Genomic DNA, 19,433 nt, shown 5'->3' with positions numbered 1-19,433 from the left:
CACGGGGCGCCCAGGCGCGGGGCGGTGGCAGTTCGGGCCCCGCGGGCCGGATCTGGGCCGTGCGGGCCCGCGGCGGCGGAGGAGAGAGGAGGAGGGCCGCGCGGATGAGGTGGCGGCGCCTGGTTGGTGGAGATCGACAGCGGGGTGACGTGTCGGGCGGCTATTGGCTGGAGTGAGGTGGCTGCGGGGCGGCGGACATGTCCGACGCGGCGTGGAGGTGCGTCCGGGCGCGAGGAGGAAGATGGCTAGGGTTTCATCCGCGAAAATTTCGAAGGGGATCACATATATATAGGTAGAGGGAGCTAGGAGAGTCCAAATGAGGTGCGGTTTTCGGCCACGCGATAGTGATCGAACGCTCTAGATGATGGAGAAGGTTATGGTGGGTTTTGGGCCAACTTGGAGGGGTGTTGGGCTGCAACACACACGAGGCCTTTTTGGTCCCTCGGTCAACTGTTGGAGCATCAAACGAAGTCCAAATGGTACGAAACTTGACAGGCGGTCTACCGGTAGTAAAGCAAGGCCGCTTGGCAAGTCTCGGTCCAAAATGTTTAATCCCCACACACAAAAGAAAGGTAGAAATGACCACCGGAGGAGAACGAAGCGCCGGAATGCAAAACGGACAACGGGGAAAATGCTCAAATGCATAAGATGAACACGTATGCAAATGCAATGCACATGATGACATGATATGAGATGCATGAGAATGACAACAACACAGGGAGACAAAAACCCGAACCCGAGAAAATAAAATAACTTAAGGCCGGAAACGGCAAGAGTTGGAGTACAAATTGGGTAAATTATATCCCGGGTGTTACACATCAACTCTATGCTATGTATTCCAAGTATGAATTCTGGCTCCCCGAAGTAACCTATCTTGGGTATGTCATCTCCAAGGATGGTATTGCTGTCAACCCTGAACGAGTTCAGGCTATTCTCGATTGGACTCCTCCGAAGAATGTCAAGCAAGTCCGAAGTTTTCTCGGTCTCACCAGATATTGTCGTAGATTCGTTGAGAACTTCTCCAAGATCGCTAGGCCTCTGACTAATCTATTGCATAAGGGTGTCAAGTACCAATGGACACACAAGTGTTAGGAAAGTTTCCAGGCACTCAAAGACAAGTTGACTTCTGCCCCAGTGCTTGCTCCACCTGATACTAAGAAGGACTTCGTCATTTAATGCGATGCTTCCCGTCAAGGATTAGGCTGTGTCCTAATGCAAGAGCACAGAGTGATTGCTTATGCCTCTCGTCAACTGCGCCCTCACGAAGAAAACTACCCAGTTCACGACCTTGAGCTCACTACTGTCATTCATGCTTTGAAGCAGTGGTGACATTACCTTCTCGGTAATCGTTGCGAGAGACCACCAAAGTCTGAAATATCTGTTTACTCAGCCAGATTTGAACCTCCGTCAGTAGAGATGGATGGAGACTATTGCAGACTTTGACATGGGTATATCCTATACCCCCGGCAAGGCTAATGTAATGGCTGATGCCTTGAGCCACAAGTCTTACTGCAACCACCTCTAGGTTCACAATGTTCAGCCCTCGCTTGTCGAAGAATTTAGAAAGCTGAGCCTTCATATTGTTCCTCCTAGAGCACTCACTCCCCCTCCCCCAGAGTTTCAGAAGATGAATCTCTGTGTTGTTACTAAGTGTTCTCTAAATACCCTGGCTGTCGTACCAGATCTCGTAGATGGTATAAAGACTATTCAAGGTTATGACTCTGAAGTCCATAAGATTAAACGCCATCTCGCAGAAGGAAAGCCCTCATTCTTCACTATCGCCGAAGATGGCGCCTTGTACTTCAAAGGCCGCCTAGTGGTGCCATGTTCGAGGAAAAACCTGGATCAAACTAAAAAGGTTATCAAAGAAGCTCATGATACGCCTCTGTCCATCCATCCTGGTAGTACAAAGATGTACCAGGATATTCGTCAGAGATTTTGGTGGTCTAATGTGAAGCAGGACATTGCTCGTTATGTTGCTGAGTGTGACGTTTGCCATCGTATCAAAGCTGAACATCAAAGGCCTGCTGGAACTCTGCAACCTATCTCTATTCCTGAATGGAAATGGGACAATGTTGAAATGGACTTCGTCACTGGATTTCCCAAATCGCAGAAAGGTAATGATGCTATTCTTGTCGTCATTGACCGGCTTTCTAAAGTTGCACATTTTCTGGCGGTCAAAGAAACAATCACTGCTAGTCAGCTTGCAACTCTCTACATGTCCAAAATTGTTTCACTTCACGGTATTCCACTGGTTATCAGTTCAAACCGTGGCAGCTTATTGACTTCAAGATTCTGGGCAAGTTTCCAAGAAGCTATGGGAACTCATCTGTCGTTTAGTACTGCATTTCATCCTCAGTCGCAAGGACAGGTTGAACATGTCAACCAAGTTCTCGAAGACATGCTTCGAGCTTGTGTAATTTCCTTCAGCAAGAAATGGGAGGAATCTCTTCCGTATGCCGAGGTCTCTTATAATAATAGATATCAAGCTAGTCTGAAGATGTCCCCCTTCGAAGTATTATATGGACGAAAGTGTCGGACCCCTCTGAACTGGTCAGAAACTGGGGAACGTCCACTCTTCGGTCCGGATATTATCCAACAGGACGAAGAACAAGTCCGCATTATTCGCGAGAATCTCAAGACTGCTCAATCACGTCAGAAAAGTCAGTATGACCGACATCACAAAGACATGGTCTATCAACCTGGCGAAAAGGCTTATCTTCGTGTTACACCAATGAAGGGTGCTCACCGCTTCGGGATCAAGGGCAAGCTAGCTCCTCGCTATATCAGTCCCTTCACTATTCTCGAAAGGCATGGAAAAGTGGCTGTAACGCCCTCGATGCGGCTATATCTCCCATGTGTCGAAGCACGACTTAGAGGCATAACCACATTGAAAGCAATGTCGCAAGTGAGGTAATCTTCACACAACCCATGTAATACCTAAGGGAAAGAGATACATAGTTGGCTTACACTCGCCACTTCACACAATTACATGAATAAAGCATTACATCATCCAGATACAATCAGGGTCCGACTATGGAACCAAAACAAAAGAAGACTACCCCAAAAGCTACACAGATCCCCGATCATCCCGACTGGGCTCCACTACTGATCAACTAGAACGAAACAACACAAAGGACAAGATCTTCATCGAGCTCCTCCTTGAGCTTGGTTGCGTCACCTGCTCGGTAACATCGGCACCTGCAAACTGGTTTTGGGAGTATCTGTGAGCCACAGGGACTCAGCAATCTCACACCCTCGCGATCAAGACTATTTAAGCTCATGGGAAAAGGTAAAGGTATGATGTGGAGCTGCAGCAAGTGACTAGCATATATGGTGGCTAACCTATTCGCAAAAGAGAGCGAGAAGAGAAGGCAAAAGCACGGTCGAACAACTATGATCAAGAAGTGATCCCAGAACAACCTACGTCAAGCATTACTCCAACACTGTGTTCACTTCCCGGACTCCGCCGAGAAGAGACCATCATGGTAACACACGCGGTTGATGTATTTTAATTAAGGTCAACTTCAGGTTTTCTACAACCGGACATTAACAAATTCCCATCTGCCCATAACCGTGGGCACGGCTTTTGAAAGTTCATAACCCTGCAGGGGTGTCCCAACTTAGCCCATCACAAGCTCTCACGGTCAAAGGATATTCCTTCTAGCTGGAAGACCCGATCAGACTCGGAATCCCGGTTACAAGACATCCTCGACAATGGTAAAACAAGTCCAGCAAGACCGCCCGATGCGCTGACATCCTGAAAGGAGCTGCACATATCTCATTCTCAGGGCAACACCGGATGACACATCCTACGAGTAAAACCAGCCCTCAAGTTTCCCCGAGGTGGCCCCGCAGTCTACTCAGTTCGGACCAACACTTAGACAAGCACTGGCCCGGGAGGTTAAAAATAAAGATGACCCTTGGGATGGCCTAACCCAAGGGAAAAAGAGGCTAGGTGGCGAATGGTAAAACCAAGGTTGGGCCTTGCTGGAGGAGTTTTATTCAAGGCGAACTGTCAAGGGGTTCCCATTATAACCCAACCGCGTAAGGAACGCAAAATCCGGGAACATAACACTGATATGACGGAAACTAGGGCGGCAAGAGTGGAACAAAACATCAGGCATAAGGCCGAGCCTTCCACCCTTTACCAAGTATATAGATGCATTAATTAGATAAGAGATATTGTGATATCCCAACAAGTAAACATGTTCCAACAAGGAACAACATCTCCATGTTCCAACAAGGAACAAACTTCAATCTTCACCTGCAACTAACAACACTATAAGAGGGGCTGAGCAAAGCGGTAACATAGCCAAACAACGGTTTGCTAGGACAAGGTGGGTTAGAGGCTTGGTTCAACAATATGGGAGGCATGATAAGCAAGTGGTAGGTATCGCAGCATAGGCATAGCAAAAGAGCGAGCATCTAGCAAGCAAAGATAGAAGTGATTTCGAGGGTATGGTCATCTTGCCTGAAATCCCGCAAGGAAGAAGAACGAGTCCCTGAAGAAGACAAACAGACGTAGACGAACGGGTCCTCACAAACGCGACGTTATCGGAACTAACCCGAAGAAGCAACACCGAAAAAGAAACAAACAACATAGTAAACAACCAACACATAAACATGGCATGATGCACAACCAAGTATGATGCATGTCCGGATTAAAGAGGCATGGCATGGCAAAGAGCACAATCAATCCTACAAATTAAGTGGAGTTCAATATGCAACGAGTTGCATATTGATGGAACACCACATCAATTATTTAGTTCTCTCTCGGTTAGGTACTCAACAATATTAAATGTTGGTTAACATGGCAAGAGGTGAGGCATAACAAAACTACACCATCTAAACAATTTAAATGGGGCCGGGTATAACAAATAACGAATCCTGTAAATCCCCATATGCATTAGTAATATATTGCAACAACAATTTAAACATTTTAATTGTTGTTGTCATGATGCGGATGACATGAACAAGTTTATGCAATTTTTATTAAAAATTGACAAGAGCATTATGAAGCATTTTGTCATCGTGGCAGAAACGAAAAGGGGTGCCACTACAACGATAACGGTAACGGTGCCATGGCAACGTTCCGGTTCCGGTAACTCGATTGAGATACCGATACAAAGGAGAAGTATGCGGATGCATGCAAAAGATGGTGGGGCACTCCCGGATACCTGGTGTCCCATGAGACGACGGTAACAAGGCAAAAGAGGGGCAACGTGCATCGACAATTCGGACACGGTTAGAACATGAGCATCTCATACAACTTGCATTCATTCTCGGAAGGTCGTCTCGGCGGTTATACCTTTCGGAGTGTGCATTATCGGAACGGATCAAGTTCGAAGCGGAGAAGGGGAAGTAGACGTTCTCGGGACCTTCGTAGTGGAAGTAGTCGTTCTCTCATGCTCTAGGTTCGACGGTAGAGGTTCTCGCGATCTCGGCGACGGTAGTGGTACATGTTTATCGGTAGTCGAACATGACGATCCGGAGAGGGTTCTTGACAACATGCACGTCATCGGTAGTTGTACACAAACGTTGTCGGACTTGACAGGTTCGAGGTCTCCGGACGTAGTGGTACATGTTCGTTTTTCGGAGAGGTACATGGCGTTCTTCGGTCATAGGTACTTCATGTTTTGCTACCCGGGTCTTCGACGACGGTCGTTGTTCACATTGCGTTGGGGTACTTGTCGGTCCGGTCTTGATGGCGTAGTGGTACACATTCTATAGACGAACATGGGTGTCGTGGTACTTGGCGTCGTTGTGGCCTCCAGGTACTTGCCGAAACCCACATCGGGTGTAGTCGTAAAGATTTGAAGACGAACTTGGCGCTGAAGTCCAACTTGCCGGTCTTGATGAATCTGAAGGGGCATCAAGGGACTTGCCAAGGCCCTGCCTCGGGAGGTCACTGGAGGTGCGTGGAGGCGGCAGAGAAGTCTCCTGCGGTCTTCCGGTCATCGCGAACAGGAGGCCAATGCAGGGCACATCGATTGCAAGGGGAGCAGGTGCTTCTCCGACGACGCATCGGTGCAGGGAACGAAAAGAAACACACGGGCAGGAGGAAGGCCATGGCAGACGAGGGCTTGAGAAGCAGCAAGAGGAGAGGCGGAGGCGAAGCAGGGAGGCGGAGCTCCTGCAAAACGGCGGCAGAGCGGCTGATTGCTGGTGGTGGTAGCCCCGGCAACGACGAGCTGCAGGAGGCCGGCCTTGAAGCGCCGTTGCTCGAGGCGAGGAGCAGGGGACGATGCCGATGAAGGGGAGGCCGGAGGTGGCGCTGGCCTACAGCGGCCGCAAGGCAATGGTCTTGGCGCGCAGGAGGTGGGAACGGGGCCCTGACGGCGGTGTCCGGCCGGGATCGGGCAAGGGCGGCGCAGGCGGCCTCTCCAGGAGGTGCAGGTGGGCGAGACAATGCGGCGACGGCCTCGCGAAAGGAGGATGACGGCGGATCGAGAGGTCCTCCTGATCGGGACGAGGAGGAGGGGGTACATCGCGAGGAGGACGAGTGGGTCAAGGGAAAGAAGGGTGCTGTGAGGGAGCGCTAGGGGATCGAGCGCCTCCTGGCGTTGGCTCTGTGTGTGGCGGCACACAGGGAGAGATGGGGATCGATCAGGAGAGGAGGGATGGAGCAGCGTGGCTAGGTTAAGTGAGGGTTTAGGTGGGCTGGGCTAGCTGCACAAATGGGCCGGCCTAGATGGACAGACCCAAGAAGCTGGGCTCTTCTCTCCCTCTATTCTTTTCCTTTTTAAAACGGACTAGAGAAGGAGAAGGAAAAGAAAGAGAAGGTAGGGGCGGAATCTGGGCATGAGGACAATTTTCCCGGACTCATAAAAATATGCATGGTCCGAGAAAATTAGAAGTGGCAAGATCGGAAGATATGAATTCAAACTCATTTGAATTTAATCAAATGGTTTGAAATAGGGCTAGGGTTTTGAAGTGCCCAGAAATGTTGATAAATTAGGTGGAGCTCGGGGAAGTGACAAAAGAAATTACAGGAAAAGTTTGGGGACCAAACTTGAAGCGGAAAATGGCATGTGATAAATTGCAAGTGTGTTATAGGTGATTCCGAAAATGGAATATTTAATATAGCTCCCTAATATCAGGAGGATATGTTATAAAGAGAATCACCATGTGAATTCCCTTGATTTAAATGGATTAAAGATCCATATGGTTTATTTATTTGAGTTGCAAAAGATTTATGGGATGATGGCATGATGACATGATGCAATGCACATGACGCAAAGAACCAAACAAATAACACGACGAAACCCGGAAACCTTGGAAGGCATCTGAAGCTCCGGTCGTGGGGTGTCACAACACTCCACCACTACGAGAGGATCTCATCCCGAGATCTAGGATAGCACCGGAGAGAAAACAGAAGAGAAAGAGAAGAGGTAAAACTAAGTTGCTTCTTTGACGAATGAGTGAAACCAAAGAACCTTGCGAGGTTGAACAAATTGGATAAAATAATACAAGAAGGTGAACAAAGTCGAAAACACTCCGTTAGAAAAGAGGAACAAAGAACATTGCGAAAAAAACTTGAGGTTGAAGGGCAAGATATATATTGAAACCACTCCAGTTGAAACAAGATAGAGAAGGATTAAGAATGATATAATTTGGACAACACTCCGACTATAATGGAAAGAATAAGAATCATGAACTTGACAAGATGAGAAGATACTTGAATGAAATTAACAACATGCTGCCTCCGGAACTATTGAAAGAATGGCACAAGGGGTAAGAAAGATTTTAGACAGTACTCCGGTTGAGAAAGGAGGTAAAACTTGATAAGATGAGAGAACTGGAATGAAAACACGACACTCCGGTTGAATGGATAAGCAAAGGAAAGAACATGATCTTCACAACACGAGATGATGAGTGAAGAGAGCATCATCACAATGCCTCCGGAAGATATGAAAGAATGCAATGAAAAGAACAGAGAAGAAAACAACATGTTCTACCTCAAATGAATTTGAGAGAGCATCCTTAAAAAAAAGGATTGAACGGAGTTGTTGGGAAATCAACAACGAAAAGAATAGTCTTGTTGAGGGCTTAAGGAAGACATCTCAAGAACTTGGGGTGAAAACCTGCCACAAACGAAAAAAAAATGCTTGCTTGAGAGCGACGGAGAGATGAAAACATCTTTCATCGTGAGAATAGGAGGAAACTTGGATTATTGATAAGCACCCCAATAGCAACATTCCTTAGGGAAGGTTTTAGGTGAAATATAATCCAAGATAACTCCAATGAAGAGATTGATGGATTTAAGATACCTCATTCTTGTAAATGAAGAATGATATATTACCACCTCAAAAGATAAGGGAGAAAAATTGCACTCCGGATTGCAAGATGAAGAATGCTTGAGCTCCTATGAAAAGAATCTTGATGAACACTTCAATAAGGGATTAAATCCTTGATGAACCATCATGTAGAACCTCCATGAAGAACTCCGGTAACAAAATGATGATAAAAAGAAAGAGAAGTTGACAACCCAAGGTGAAGCCTTATAATGATTTAGATGGATCTCCGTGGTGATATAAATGTGAGAGCTTGGAACTCCAGGAAAGAAAAGATGAATCATGTGAAACCGAGAATTGATAAGATGAACCACTCCGGAAAGTAGGAATTGAATTTACTCGATGAAACAAGAATAAGAATTACATTATGCTTATCCTTCACCAATTTAAATTGATGACAAGCAACAGATTTTGCATACTACTTATTCTCGTTGAAAGGATTAAGACAGATATAGCGCAACTTGAGAAAGTCTTCAATGAACCACCGGTAGGATTTGGGAATAACGAATGAATCTGTATGATAACAAAGGAGAAGAACTCTTGAACGAACCACCGTAAGAATTGAAACACGAATAAATTGATATGATAAACGAAGGAAGAAGAATCTTGGAAGAACCACCGTAAGAATTGAAAATGAACGAAGAAAATGAACACATCAGCAGGAGGAATTGGAAAATGAGCGAAGATACTTGAGAGAATTTAGATGCAAGTGAACGAAGAGATCCCGAATTGATTAGAGAAAACTTGAACGAAGCACCGGTAAGATTTGGAGAACGAGAGCTGAAAGCTAGAATGAATAAATCTTCTGAAATGATGGGCTTCATAAAAAACAAAATGAAATACTCTTGAACTACTCCGGATGGGTGAAAAGAAATTCTCACAACCGAAACAATTACGAGAGGATGGCACGAATCTAGAGCCATGAATCTTGAAGAGAATGGAGCAAGATTGAGAGAAACAATCTTCTTCGGTCTTCAAATGTTGAGAATACCGATGAGAAACACCACCAAGAATTATTGCGGTACACCGGAATGAAAGATGGAAAAGTTCAGCCAACGATGAAAAGAATTTGAAAAATCTTGGAGAAAGACATTTGACTGATGATAAATCATTCTTACGTCAAACTTTAGAAAAGAATTTGAGAAGCTCCAGAAAAATAAGAAGAGTCAGGTAAGATCCTGGGAAAAGACCTTTGGGTTAGGGCCCACTCAAAAGAAACACCTAGAATGATAACTTGAAAAGGAGATAGCACCGGTTGAATTTAAATGGATTGAATGAGATAACATCCTCGAAAAGAGATTGAACGAAAGCAGAGTGGAAACACGAATCTTCGAGATATCTTGAGCACTACGGAACAATTGAATAGTAAGCGGGGAAGATTAAGAGGTGCACCGGCATAAGAAGGTATTTGAAACGAGGAAAAAGGATATGATCAACACTGAAAGCTTGAATTAGATCCACCGGAGAAGATAACAGAAACAAAGAATGACGAACTTGAGGCTCCGTTAGGATCTTCATGAGAATCACCGGGTAAGAACATTGACGGAAAAGAATGGAGAGGCTTGACATCAAAGAAATGGATACTTGATTAAGAAATCTGAGTCCTTGAAGAAAAACAAGGGAGGGAGGGCGGGAAAAAAACAAAGGCAACTTGGAGACGGCTGAAACAAACACCATTGAGAAGAACTGAGAATTGATCTTGCTACTGTTAAAATGATCGGATCCACTTAAAGAGAGACACACCGGTTGAAAAGGGTTGACATGACAATCTCGATTATCAAGAAGGATTAGTATTCGCATCGGAGTATGAGAACACCATTTGGGGAAGGTATTGAATCAACATTTGACATTGAAGCAACTCGAATACCACAACTCAAAACAAAACAAAGGATTGGCTTGCAGAGTAAGCCGGAACAAACATATGATAGAGATTTCGTCCGAAGTTTTCGTGGTGGGGCCTACACGGGCTCGATCGTACAGCACCATCATGTACAAGGCAGTGCACATGACATACGAAGCGTCCCCAAGTCGGCATAGCCAAGGACTCTTTAAGACACAACAAGACCACTATAAAACCAACCATGGATAGGCGGACCACTAGACGTCGAACCCCAATTTCATATCATACGTCTATCGGAAAGATATCCTACGAGCTACTTGAATTCCCACCTATGAAACTCCCGAACCTTTCCGGTTATGCAATCAGGTGTTGGGGATACAAGGGAAGCATAATATCTCACCCAAAACTAACAAATCCTACATCCAGCTGTACCCATCCTTCAACACATAACCAAGAAACCTTCGGAAATCATCTACCTCAACCTTCGAAAAGCATCCGTTATACGAGTTATGGCAATACTCCTGAACTCCCGCCCCAGTACTGGGTGCCGTCGAGGTTATCTCACCAACAACTGCATAAAAGAGATTTTTGATGTCAGCGAAACTAAACTCAGGTATTCCAGAACTGCAACGATAAAATTGTGACGACAACACCTCGGAGCTCAACTCCCCGGGACACTGCCACAACCCCTAAATGACAGGAGGCACCAAGAACAATGTTCTTGTCACAAAACCATCAGAACGATTCCAAGATACCCGCGTGATCCTAAATTTTTTTTGTGAAATTTGAGAAGAGAAGAGTCAAAACTCTACGACAGGATGCCTCACCAGAGCGACTGAGGAGTAAAAAGAATCCTACTCTCTGATATATATAATCCTAAAAGACTCAAAACATTTTTCTAGACTCAACAACGCCAGCGATTCGATCAAGCAGGGGGCTCCTAAGTCGGGGAAGGCTCTGATACCAACTTGTAATGCCCTCGATGCGGCTATATCTCCCACATGTTGAAGCACGACTTAGAGGCATAACCGCATTGAAAGCAATGTCGCAAGTGAGGTAATCTTCACACAACCCATGTAATACATAAGGGAAAGAGATACATAGTTGGCTTACACTCGCCACTTCACACAATTACATGAATAAAGCATTACATCATCCAGATACAATCAGGGTCTGACTACGGAACCAAAATAAAAGAAGACTACCCCAAAAGCTACATAGATCCCCGATCGTCCCGACTGGGCTCCACTACTGATCAACTAGAACGAAACAACACAAAGGACAAGATCTTCATCGAGCTCCTCCTTGAGCTTGGTTGTGTCACCTGCTCGGTAACATCGGCACCTGCAAACTGGTTTTGGGAGTATCTGTGAGCCACAGGGACTCAGCAATCTCACACCCTCGCGATCAAGACTATTTAAGCTCATGGGAAAAGGTAAAGGTATGATGTGGAGCTGCAGCAAGCGACTAGCATATATGGTGGCTAATCTATTCGCAAAAGAGAGCGAGAAGAGAAGGCAAAAGCACGGTCGAACAACTATGATCAAGATGTTCACTTCCCGGACTCCGCCGAGAAGAGACCATCACGGTAACACACGCGGTTGATGTATTTTAATTAAGGTCAACTTCAGGTTTTCTACAACCGGACATTAACAAATTCCCATCTGCCCATAACCGCGGGCACAGCTTTCGAAAGTTCATAACCCTGCAGGGGTGTCCCAACTTAGCCCATCACAAGCTCTCACGGTCAACGAAGGATATTCCTTCTAGTGGGAAGACCCGATCAGACTCGGAATCCCGATTACAAGACATCCTCGACAATGGTAAAACAAGTCCAGCAAGACCGCCCAATGCGCCGACATCCTGAAAGGAGCTGCACATATCTCGTTCTCAGGGCAACACCGGATGAGACATCCTACGAGTAAAACCAGCCCTCAAGTTTCCCCGAGGTGGCCCCGCAGTCTACTCAGTTCGGACCAACACTTAGACAAGCACTGGCCCGGGGGGGTTAAAAATAAAGATGACCCTTGGGCTGGCCTAACCCAAGGGAAAAAGAGGCTAGGTGGCGAATGGTAAAACCAAGGTTGGGCCTTGCTGGAGGTGTTTTATTCAAGGCGAACTGTCAAGGGGTTCCCATTATAACCCAACCGCGTAAGGAACGCAAAATCCGGGAACATAACACCGATATGACGGAAACTAGGGCGGCAAGAGTGGAACAAAACACCAGGCATAAGGCCGAGCCTTCCACCCTTTACCAAGTATATAGATGCATTAATTAGATAAGAGATATTGTGATATCCCAACAAGTAAACATGTTCCAACAAGGAACAACATCTTCATGTTCCAACAAGGAACAAACTTCAATCTTCACCTGCAACTAACAACGCTATAAGAGGGGCTGAGCAAAGCGGTAACATAGCCAAACAACGGTTTGCTAGGACAAGGTGGGTTAGAGGCTTGGTTCAACAATATGGGAGGCATGATAAGCAAGTGATAGGTATCGCAGCATAGGCATAGCAAAAGAGCGAGCATCTAGCAAGCAAAGATAGAAGTGATTTCGAGGGTATGGTCATCTTGCCTGAAATCCCGCAAGGAAGAAGAACGAGTCCCTGAAGAAGACAAACGGACGTAGACGAACGGGTCCTCACAAACGTGACGTTATCGGAACTAACCCGAAGAAGCAACACCGGAAAAGAAGCAAACAACATAGTAAACAACCAACACATAAACATGGCATGATGCACAACCAAGTATGATGCATGTCCGGATTAAAGAGGCATGGCATGGCAAAGAGCACAATCAATCCTACAAATTAAGTGGAGTTCAATATGCAACAAGTTGCATATTGACGGAACCACATCAATTATTTAGTTCTCTCTCGGTTAGGTACTGAACAATATTAAATGTTGGTTAACATGGCAAGAGGTGAGGCATAACAAAACTACACCATATAAACAATTTAAATGGGGCCGGGTATAACAAATAATGAATCCGGTAAATCCCCATATGCATTAGTAATATATTGCAACAATAATTTAAACATTTTAATTGTTGTTGTCATGTGCGGATGACATGAACAAGTTTATGCAATTTTTATTAAAAATTGACAAGAGCATTATGAAGCATTTTGTCATCGTGGCGGAAATGAAAAGGGGTGCCACGACAACGATAACGGTAACGGTGCCACGACAACGTTCCGGTTCCGGTAACTCGATTGAGATACCGATACAAAAGAGAAGTATGCGGATGCGTGCAAAAGATGGTGGGGCACTCCCGGATACCGGGTGTCCCACAAGACGACGGTAACAAGGCAAAAGAGGGGCAACGTGCATCGACAATTCGGACACGGTTAGAACATGAGCATCTCATACAACTTGCATTCATTCTAGGAAGGTCGTCTCGGCGGTTATACCTTTCAGAGCGTGCATTATCAGAAAGGATCAAGTTCGAAGCAGAGAAGGGGAAGTAGACGTTCTCAGGACCTTCGTAGTGGAAGTAATCGTTCTCCCATGCTCTAGGGTCGACGGTAGAGGTTCTCGTGATCTCGGCGATGGTAGTGGTACATGTTTATCGGTAGTCGAACATGACGATCCGGAGAGGGTACTTGGCAACATGCACGTCGTCGGTAGTTGTACACAAACGTCATCGGACTTGACGGGTTCGAGGTCTCCGGACGTAGTGGTACATGTTCGTTTTTCGGAGAGGTACATGGTGTTCTTCGGTCATAGGTACTTTACGTTTTGCTACCCGGATGTTCGATGACGGTCGTTGTTCACATGGCGTTGGGGTACTTGTCGGTTCGGTCTTGATGGCGTAGTGGTACACATTCGGTAGACGAACATGGATGTCATGGTACTTGGCGTCGTTGTGGCCTCCAGGTACTTGCCGAAACCCACATCGGGTGTAGTCGTACAGATTTGAAGACGAACTTGGCGTCGAAGTCGAACTTGCCGGTCTTGATGAATCTGAAGGGGCATCGAAGGACTTGCCAAGGCCCTGCCTCGGGAGGTCACCGGATGTGCGTGGAGGCGGCAGAGAAGTCTCCTGCAGTCTTCCGGTCATCACGAACAGGAGGCCAAGGCAGGGCGCATCGATTGCAAGGGAAGTAGGTGCTTCTTGGGCGACGCATCGGTGCAGGGAACGAAAAGAAGCGCACGGGCAGGAGGAAGGCCATGGCAGACGAGGGCTTGAGCAGCAGCAAGAGGAGAGGCGGAGGCGAAGCAGGGAGGCGGAGCTCCTGCAAAACGGTGGCAGAGCGGCTGATTGCTGTGGTGGTAGCCCCGGCAACGACGAGCTGCAGGAGGCCGGCCTTGAAGCGCCGTTACTCGAGGCGAGGAGCAGGGGACGATGGCGATGAAGGGGAGGCCGGAGGTGGCGCTGGCCTACGGCGGCCGCAAGGCAACGGTCTTGGCGCGCAGGAGGTGGGAACGGGGCCCTGACGGCGGTGTCCGGCCGGGACCGGGCAAGGGCGGCGCAGGCGGCCTCTCCAGGAGGTGCAGGTGGGCGAGACAACGCGACGGCGGCCTCGCGCAAGGAGGATGACGGCGGATCGAGAGGTCCTCCTGATCGGGACGAGGAGGAGGGGGCACATCGCGAGGAGGACGAGTGGGTCAAGGGAGAGAAGGGTGCTGTGAGGGAGCGCTAGGGGATCGAGCGCCTCCTGGCGCTGGCTCTGTGTGTGGCGACGCACAGGGAGAGATGGGGATCGATGGAGAGAGGAGGGATGGAGCAGCGTGGCTAGGTTAAGTGAGGGTTTAGGTGGGCTGGGCTAGCTGCACAAATGGGCCGACCTAGATGGATAGACCCAAGAAGCTGGGCTCTTCTCTCCCTCTATTCTTTTCCTTTTTAAAACAGACCAGAGAAGGAGAAGGAAAAGAAAGAGACGGTAGGGGTGGAATCTGGGCACGAGGACAGTTTTCCCGGACTCATAAAAATATGCATGGTCCGAGAAAATTAGAAGTGGTAAGATCGGAAGATATGAATTCAAACTCATTTGAATTTAATCAAATGGTTTGAACTAGGGCTAGGGTTTTGAAGTGCCCAGAAATGTTGAGAAATTAGGTGGAGCTCGGGGAAGTGACGAAAGAAATTACAGGAAAAGTTTGGGGACCAAACTTGAAGCGGAAAATGGCATGTGATAAATTGCAAGTGTGTTATAGGTGATTCCGAAAATGGAATATTTAATATAGCTCCCTAATATCAGGAGGATATGTTATAAAGAGAATCACCATGTGAATTCCCTCGATTTAAATGGATCAAAGATCCATACGGTTTATTTATTTGAGTTGCAAAAGATTTATGGGATGATGGCATGATGACATGATGCAATGCACATGACGCAAAGAACCAAACAAATCACACGACGAAACCCGGAAACCCTGGAAGGCATCTGAAGCTCCGGTCTTGGGGCGTCACAGTGGCATATCAACTGGAGCTTCCGCCAAACCTTTCTCAGGTTCACGATGTGTTCCATGTGTCACATCTCCGCCGTTGCTTCAAGGACCCAATCCGAGCAGTGGATCATGAAGTGCTCGAATTGCAACATGACCTCTCCTATAAAGAGCATCCGGTCCGCATTCTTGACCAAGCTGAACGCCGCACACGTCAGAAGGCGGTCAAATTCCTCAAGGTCTAGTGGTCGCATCACTCAGAAGATGAAGCCACTTGGGAGCGCGAGGACCGCCTGCGTGATGAATACCCCGCACTATTTCCTTCTACCTCCTAAATCTCGGGACGAGATTTCTTGTAGTGGAGGAGTTTTGTAACGCCCGGATAATCATGCTACAGTAATCCCACGTTAACGATGCCACGTCACCTCTGTCACTGTAGTTAATCTCGGGTTAGTTCAAAACCGATTCAAATTCAAATTTAAAATAAAGTTAAATAATAAAAGTTTCAAACATTAAAATAAAAATGTTCAGTTTGTACTAAATATTACATAGATAATTATGGTGTAGAAGACACAGTTTTATAAAATGCCTAAATAAATTAAAATGATTTAAAACAGAAAAGTAAATAAATAAAAAGAAATTAAAATAAAAATAAAAAAACAACAAAGATGAAGCACCCCGCCCCCACTGGGCTCCGGCCCAGTTGGCCTACCCAACTGGGCCAAGGCCCACCCCCACTCTATAAATCCATCTCGGCCAGGGCCTTCTCCTTAGGCATGTCCTTCCAAGCCTTAAGAATTTTTCTAAGAAAGGCTCCTCCAGATAGCACAAACTCGTACCTTGGAGACCGAGAAAATCCCAATTCAGGTCATGCCCCCTAACCACGGCACATCAATCATCCTCCTTGAAATATACGTAAAGAGACTCTTTAATATGTTTGTGATTAATTAGGATAGAATGTCCATCTATGAGATTATCGGTGCAATTCTTACTTTTCCTACGGCTTGCCTCCATGTGAAAATGAGATATTGGCATCTCCGGCCTCAAGCCAAGTAATTATGGATCTTCTCCATGAAATGAAATATGCAATATTCTGGAATTCTGTTGCTATCATCAACAATGAAAACATACCTTTGAACCATCTATGGACTAGAGGTAGGCAAAGCATGATCACAACATGCAAAAAAACACCATGATATCATGCACAAGGCGAGACTAAGATAATGAGAAGATATGCTAGAAATTTTACTATTTTTCTTACAAGGTCATTAAGTATTGTACAAGTAAATCAAACTCCTAGCTTTCTAATTCAACCCAAGTCTCAGTGAAAGCACACGCACAAGCATAACAAAGCAAGTGGCACACAATAATATCAAGAGATTCAACCTTTCTGAAGAAAAAATCAGTATACAGCTTCATATGACAAACAACAAACATCCAAATTCCGGTGGATCCATGTCTATCACTGTTTTGCGCATGGATCAATTCTAAAGAAATCTATTTCGTTATTTGTATGGCAACATGGCATGGTGTCTTGCATGGTACCAGTGACATAGCTTCCAATCATGAATTTTCCAGTAAGAAAACATCATTCCTTATTTCTCATTGCATATTGCTTATGAATAAGTTGCTTCCATGTTTTATAAAGCGTCCTTCGCAGCTCAACACTTGACTGCGCAAGTTGAATGTTGGTTGCAACACCTATTGTATTCACAATCTCCATTTCCTATCCTCTTAAAATATGAGAATGTTTAGTTGAACCTCCTAAGATTGTCACCATATACATATCTCTGACATCTGAAAGTGCAACTAATATACGATTTAGCACTCTGTCTTGCATGGTCATCAGAAACTCATTAGAAACATGAATATCATATGGTGAAGTGGGAAAATATTTGCGAATTGAAAGATGAGGAAGGCCTTGTTATAAATATGCCCTAGAGGCAATAATATTATTTTATTTTATTTCCATATTTGTAATTAAGAGTTTATATTCTGTGCTATAACTGCTATGATCCTAGAATGTGTGATTCAGTGGAAAACTCATATGCACGTGTGGAATGATAAACAGTAAAATATGATTCCTATTCTCGCCTCTAAGATTATCTCAACTGTTGTTAGTGATCACATTTTCCGGATCTGAGGATATCATTAAGTGTAACGATAGTCCTAAAACAACTTTCAGAATATGACGTTGGAAGAATGTTCATATTGAATTGACCCTAACTTGTTTGTTATACTTTGAGATACAATCGTCACAAGTCAATTGTTATAAGACGGAGAGTTAACGTGTGATCTTGTTCCTTAGACCATGAGAGTATCGAGCAACTTCTCACTATACGGTGGGCTTTGGGGTTGCTCAAACGTCATCTGTAACACGGTGATCATAACGACGCCTTACAGGTTCATCGGGAAGTTTGATAAGGGACTAGATAGCTCAAGAGTGGGATTTGCTCCTCCGGCAATGGAAAGATATTCTCAGGGCCTTCTTGGTGTGACGGCAGCCATCATCGTCTGGCCAGACATAGGTAACTAGGTAACGTGGATGCCGAAATATGTCAACGAGAAAGAAGAACAAAACTGGTAACGAGGAGACCGATATAGCTAGTCAGCATTTGTATGACTCAAGAAGATACTAATACATCTCACCTCGGTTTGTTTGTAAAATATCGAGAACCAAAGGGAATAACACATGATAACAAAAGGTTCAGTCGAATGTCATTCATGTATTCATGGGAATCGATATGGATATCCATGGTTCCGCTATCAGTCATTGAACGAAAGAGGCTTTGTTCATGTATATGTTTTATCGAACCTAGAGGGTCACAAACTGAAGGTAATCACGATCTGTTGAGTGTTAATAGGGCTGGAGTAAGGAGTAAATATTTATGAAATAATTTCATTCATATTCAAAATAGTTTCAAGAGGAACCGAAAGTGTTTCGGGGTCACCGGAAGGGTTTCGGGGTTTACCGGGTAATACTGATAAATAATATATAGGTGGAAAATATTTTCGAAGATGTTAAATTAGTATTAAAAGGCTCTAATAATAATTATGAGGTTTTTATATTTAATTAGATATCAGCGGGTCTTAAAATGTCAGGTGGTGGAAAGGATATTGGGTCACTTGGGCAGAATAGGAGGTGGCGCCCCCCTTTCTTCATGGAGACGGAGAGGCCGAATTGGAGGGAGAGTCCCCCTCCTCTTCGCCAGCGCAATGGGGGACGTTTCCCCATTGTGGTGCTTCCTCTTCACTCCTCCAACCTTACTAAAGGTTTTGGTCACTTTTAAACACACAAGTTTTGTATCCTCCTCTAGTTCTAGTTGATCCAATTAGAGCTAGATCTAGATCCTTTCTAATCCTCATAATTAGAAGCCCAGTGTGATTCTAATATTCTCCTTCTAACCACACGTTACACTTAGCCACCTCTGTGAGGCACAGAGGTGGCTAAGTGTAACATGTGGGAAATAGGTTGTGCCCTTTTGTGTGGCGTGCTTGAGATATGGACCCACATTTTTTCTCTTGTGTCGCGGCACAATTCCTCTGGGTGCCTTGGGGACTAAGTGGCAGGCCTCAGATCTTAACGATTCCATATCCTTCTTAGGTGAATTACACCGGTAGGAGGAAGCCCTCCTATAAATTCCATATCCATATCGTGATCGTTCTGCAATGAGTCATCGTTGGCACTTTAATGGATCCGATTTTATAGAAACCGTTGGCACTTTTAATGATCATGATTAATGCATAGTGGAATCAAATCAATTCGATTTTATATGAACAGTTGTCACTTTTAATGGTTATGATTAATGACTGGTAATAGTATGAACCCACAACAGCATTTTTAGAGCAAAAATGCTAGACACATGGATCTTTACGGGCCTAATACAGGCTCCTTCCAACTAATCA

Source organism: Triticum dicoccoides, chromosome 7A, assembly GCF_002162155.2.
Source record: "Triticum dicoccoides isolate Atlit2015 ecotype Zavitan chromosome 7A, WEW_v2.0, whole genome shotgun sequence".
Lineage (NCBI taxonomy): Eukaryota > Viridiplantae > Streptophyta > Magnoliopsida > Poales > Poaceae > Triticum > Triticum dicoccoides.
This window is presented reverse-complemented; position numbering follows the sequence as displayed.